This window comes from Anser cygnoides, chromosome 32 (genome assembly GCF_040182565.1).
Source record: "Anser cygnoides isolate HZ-2024a breed goose chromosome 32, Taihu_goose_T2T_genome, whole genome shotgun sequence".
NCBI classification, from domain to species: Eukaryota; Metazoa; Chordata; class Aves; order Anseriformes; family Anatidae; genus Anser; species Anser cygnoides.
Window position 1 is genome coordinate 2,131,501 of NC_089904.1, and position 6,000 is coordinate 2,137,500.

Below are 6,000 nucleotides of genomic sequence, written 5' to 3' on the forward strand. Positions count from 1 at the left end.
CCATATTGTGGGATCTACAAAAAAAATCATAGCGCTTGTAATACAAACCCCTTCCATTCAGAGCCTGCTCGTCTCTGAGAATTAAGCTGTACAAAGCAGAGATGGAGACACTTCACCTTAAAGCAAACTAAAGACACGGCTCAAGACAACGTTTTCTCCCCGGTTAGCTGCAGAATCCCAAAACACGATGTGAACCCACATGAAATATTCTCCTTTCACGCTTATCTCGACATGAAACCATCCCCATGGATGAATGCAAAGTTACGTGAATAAAGTCCACTCAGAGTGCAGGGCAAAGAAAGCAAGATCCTGAGATATTCTTCTTTTAAGTAGTAGTGGCTCCAAGCAAACATCCACACAGGAATTAAAACACGCCTTGCTATTGAATTCAGCAGCTACAAGGTTATCTCACATCTTTTATGCACGCTCCAGCTAGACTCTTATGCCTCCACAAAAGCTTCGATACTTGTTTAATGGGAGATTACCTCTTCTGAAATGATGGTGAACTATCAGATCCCTTCCAGGCAGACTAATATCTTTTCCTCTCACCTCCCCTTTTGAATCTGCAGGGGGAACAAACTTAATTGCATTGAGAAAAAACTAACACTAGCAGTCCACAAGCTGTAGGAGCATTTTATTTTGTTTTGTTTTATTCCTGGCGGAGGGAGGAAAAAAATCGCTTCGCAAATTAGGACGTTACAGAAAATCAAGCCTTTGTCTGAGCACTGTCCTGGCCAGTTGACTTCTGACACCTTTTCGGAGCTAAATGCTTCTTCCCATGTTCGCCCTGCTCCCTGCAAGTGCTGTGTGTGCTCAGCCCGAGCTGCATCCCTTCCCTGCCCTGAGCTCTCCGCTTACTTCGAAATCTTTTAGTTTCGCTTTGAGAAATTCTCCCCTGATTGGAAGGAACGGAGACAAAAATAATCCTAATAAAATAAAAAGACAGAAGAGGGAGGGGAAAAAAAGAAACGCTACTGGAGAGCCTGCTCACTGAAGTGACACTGCTGTCTTTGATTTTTGCATTTTTAAAAAATAATCTTTTTTTTTTTTTTTTTTGAGAAAACTGATGGTAGGGAAAAGGCAGCAACTGGGGGTGGGGTGGGGGGCATCCGTGCTGCAACTGCAGGCCTGAGAGCCAGCAGCAGCCGCCGCCTTCCTGCAGAGAGGGGCTGCGGCTGCTGTGCCCGCCCGGGGCACCCCGAGGCCGGGACCGGAGCCGCCCGCGGGGGCAGCCCAGGGGCTCCACCGGGGGGCCCGGGGACGAGCAGGCACCGCGCCCCCCTTGACAGGCAGACAAACGGAGCCTTCTCGCACGCACACACACGGGGAGGGGAAAAGGAGGGGAGAGAGGGAAAAAAAAAAAAAAAAAAAAAAAGAACAAGAGCATTCCCCCGCTTTCCCTCGGTTCAATTAACACTGTCAAGTTCGGATTAAAAAAGAAATCGGCGTTTTCTCGCCGCTCCTTCCCCCCCGGCCCCGCTGCACACCTCCAGCCGTGCCGGAGCAGGGAAGGGAGGTGCTGGTTCATATCTCTCCATAAGCGAAACGAAAGTCAGCCTGCAGCCAGCGCCAACTTCCAGCCAGCAGCACGCCCCTGCGCCTGCATCCCCAGCCCCAGCCCAGGATGAAGTTCCCTTCTTTCCCCTGCTTTGTCTTTCCCCATTCCCTTCCTCTTTAGCCTGCCCAAGTTCCTTCTGTCTTTTGTTCCTTTTCTTCACTCCTCCTTTTCTTTTATTAAAAAAAAAAAAAAAAGAGAGAGAGAGGGAAGAAACTGTACACAATAGATTGCACGAATGTAAAGCAGACTCTCTGAAGAGGCTGCAAAATACTTCTTGATCCCCCAGATGCCTCTATTTATTCCAGGATTGTCTCTTAAAGTAAATAAATATGGAGAGAGATTAATTTCAGGCCAGATACCATCCGTGGTTCTTGCAGCAGCGCGATTGCAGGCTATAGGCTTTGCCTTTCCCCCTACTAAATTCTTTGGCTGCTCGAAAATCATATTTAATCAGGGTTTCTTACAAGTTATCATACAGGGAAAGCTCCCCAGGACAACAACTGACCGGTGGAACTTGCACGCACAGCGCCCTATATCAACGTGGAAACTTCAACCTAACCCAATATGGGAGCCATAGCTAAGGCAAATAAAATCAGCGTTTAGTTAAAAGGACACTGCAGGAGTTTTTTACCTGCTTAAGTGCTTTCCCCCCCCCCCCCCCCCCCCCCCCCTCTGTTTGTTGCTAAGAATTCCTGTCTCTCCAGTGTTGGAGGTACGGGTAATAGACAATAAATTCCGAGGTGCAATTAAAGCTCAGAACAATTTCTTTAAGTGTGTTATGGTGTCCTTTTCCAAAATTTCAGGTCTCCACCAGACGAAGCCTACTGCAGATGTTCACAAACAGCAGCTTGTCTGCAGCAGCCGGGGAGGGCACGAAACGAAGCCCCACGCCACGCTGAGGCATACCAGGTTAGCTCGGTTTTGGGTGTGATATGAAATGCAGGTCAAGAGAAGGGGAAAAAAAATTTCCCAGAGAAGTAAATTAAAAGAAGAGCAAGAAAACAAGCCTGAACCCAGAGAGGCGAACTGTATACTGCCTGAAGAAACATATTTCTATACTTCTCCCTTTACATTTATTATGTTTCTGTCAGACACCCTGTAATTAGCATAGATAACTATAGTTGCAAGCTCCAAGTTGTGTCTGCAAATTCTATTGTTTGGCTGCTACAGTTGCACACCAGCGAGCTTGAAAGCAAGCACAAGGTGTTAGGAAGAGTCTGGTGCCCTCAAATAAGACAATAACCCCACAAAATGCATGGGGGGGCGGGAGGGGGGCGGAGGGGCGAAGGGTGCTGCTTTAGGCGATGGATTCCAGCCCAAGCTGCATCGCAATATCTCTGGCCTGGTGCAAACGTCTCCTCCAGGAGATCAGCCCAGTGCTAAACCTGCCTGCATCTGCCACAGATATGGCTTAAAATACAGAATATTGAGGCGATGCCCCGTTCCTGCCCTCCTCCACCCCTCCTTTCCAAGCAGCTCCTTGCACAGCTCCTCTGCGGAGCCCGTTGCCTCTGCAAGGACTTGGTGGGCACCCCGACACCCAAAGGGAACGACCTGGTGCGGGGACATTTGCTGACACTTACGCGGCTCCCCCCCGGCAGCCCTGGTCCTTTTGCAGCCCCAGAGCGGGCACATCTCGCAGGGAGGTGCTGAGCCGTCAGCAGACTTGCTCCAAGTCCAGCGGAGCAAATATCTGCGTAAACCAGGACTGCTTGTTTGTTTTCTTTCTTTTTTTTTTTTTTTTGGGGGGGGGGGGGGGTGGAGAAGGAAGGGGGGAAACCAAACCAGAATATAGCCCACTTCTTCCCCTGCTGCAAAAAGGGAGAGTTTATCAAAGCAACCCCATCTTCCCACAGCCTCCTACTCAACTTCTCCGACCCATTGCTTTGGCTAGGAGGTATTTTGCAAAACCACCCAAAGTCATTCCTAGCAGCAAAGGATAAAGTTCATACATAGGCAATGCGCTCACACACGCACACACACGAGCAAAAGCCTCCAGGTTTTAAAATTACACCTGCTGGGAGAGGAGCATTATACAAAGAGACGCAAGAAAAATTATGCAATCCAGCGTATCGTAATATCTCTAATATTTTACTCTGATAACAGCATCAGAAAGTGCATGAACATTAGCAACAAAGCAAACAATATTACGTGAAGAAAGATGAAGGCGAACAGCATGGTGTCTTTTTGACTACCCATGTTTTTACATAAAAAACAGGCACATCTATACAAAATAGTTGGAGCAATAAATTCCCACCGTCCTTCTTCCTGATCTAATATCATAATTAAAAAACAGTAGGGGAGATTTTAACTTTTATTGCATTTCTGGAGTTGGGTTGCTAAACATATATTAACTTTAGATTCTTCTCTTTCTCTCCAGGGGGGTGGTCTCTCAGAAATAAAATCAATCTTAATATACAGAGAATAGATATTGTTTTGTCTTGTACATGCTGTTAGAAGAAAGGGAAAGAAATCTGCAGATAGTTAATACAGAGAAGGCAAACTCATCATACATGTAATGAATCCTTTAAATCATTCAATTATCACAGCACTAATATCAAATAATTATGGTTAAAAGTACCAGTAATCAACCTCGTCCCTGATGAAATATTAATTTACAGTATTGTGAATGAGTTTCTTCCATTTTTTTTTCTTCCCTTACCCTTTTTTGAACTCGCTTATTACATTTTTCCAGCCTGGTGTATTCAACCTAAAAGAATGATGAAAATAGTCGTACTCCATGCAACATTGCTTTGAACCAAAATCAACAACTATTCCGTCTTTTTCACACTTAAAACACAGCATATTTAACACAGCAAACAAAGAAAAGCGACATGTTTTCAAACCGATGCTTAAACATACACATTTCCTTCATCGCACGTGATTTTATTCCGGAGACTTTGTCTCAGTCTGGGTTATAACATTTAGACCAAGAGCCTGTCCTGTGGAGCAAGGACATTGCTATTTTTGCAATCGAAATATACTGCTTGTACAGAAACTTCGTCCTGAAGCTCGCAAAAAAACAAGTCAAACGAGGGGAAACCCCCGAAATATCGCAATCCGCCAGCAAAAAATCCAAAACACACCATTCCCGCCAGATCTGAACCTGCTTTGGGAAAACCTGATAGCCTGCCACTTTGCTAACCCAGAAAAGTCAAATATAGAGAGTTTAATCCTTTTTTTGATTTTTTTTTTCATTTTTTCCTCCGCGCCAACCTGCGCCTTTGCACTCGAGGACCACCACACGCTGGGCTCGGGGTGCCCTGGCTAACACAACACACAAGTATCTGCAAACCCTTGCTCACTCTTTGCTCCATGCCCTCCGCACATTCACTTTTCCTTCTTGCCATCTCACAAGCATCACTAAACCCACGCATTGCACAGGACTCCCGTGTTCTTTACGTGCAAGCTCGGCTGATATTTTCTTTGCTTTGCTTTTATTTTTCCCTCCCCTTATCCCCCCTTTTACTTTTTTTTCTTTTCTTTTTTTTTTTTCTTTTTTCTTTTCACATTGAAACACTGACACGCAGATATAACTTTCCCAACTTTTACAGTGCATTTTTTTGGGGGGAAGGGGGAAAAATAAGCCTTTCGCAAGAGAGAGACACTGCTCATGTAACACAGACGTCTGATTTTCTTAATCAACAGTTACTTAGCTTTCATATGTATCCTTACTGGAAAGTAATTCATAATCCAGGCTGAAGCAGCCGCGACATAGGAACCGTGTTCTTGCAAGTGAAACCCCACACCCTGGTTACAGCATGTAAAATGCCCATTAAATTTTATATCTTATGCTTTTTCTGTGATGTAGACAGAGCGCAGGACAAGTTGGGAACCCAGTTTCTGCTTTGTTCTTCAATGCACCTTCACGAAACATAATCCTTCGCAACTTCTCTGCTTTAATAGCGAGAAGGCTGAGCAGAAGATGGCAACAGGAGCTCTCCCAACACGAGCAGCACCCCAGACCCCCTCCACCGGCGCCCCCATGCCAGATTTCCCAAACCCCCCAAAACCCCATCACCTTTCCAATTCTCGGGGATGACCGAGCGGGAAGCGACCACCTTTTAAATTTATTGATTTCTTGTGGCACGGGGGGATCGGGGGGGAGGATTTTTATTTTCCCACCCCCTTTTTAATGAAAGAGAGCGCTGCTAGCCCGCGGTGTGCCGTGAGACGAGGCTCCACTCGTCCCGAACTTAATAATTTTGGTAGGAAAAGCCGCCTCCTTTGTCCGCCTCACTTCTCCGCGGAGCAGAAACAATAGCGCGGAGGGTAGGGAAAAAAAAAGGGGGGGGGGAGGAAAAGAATAGGGGCGGAGGGGGGGACAGAAAATCATTTCCCTATCTCTGGGCGGCGGGGGGGGGGGGGGGGGTGGCGGGCATGGGGGAGGGTGGCGGCGGCGGGGGGGGGGACCTGGCCGTGCTTTGCTGCCCCCCCCTTTT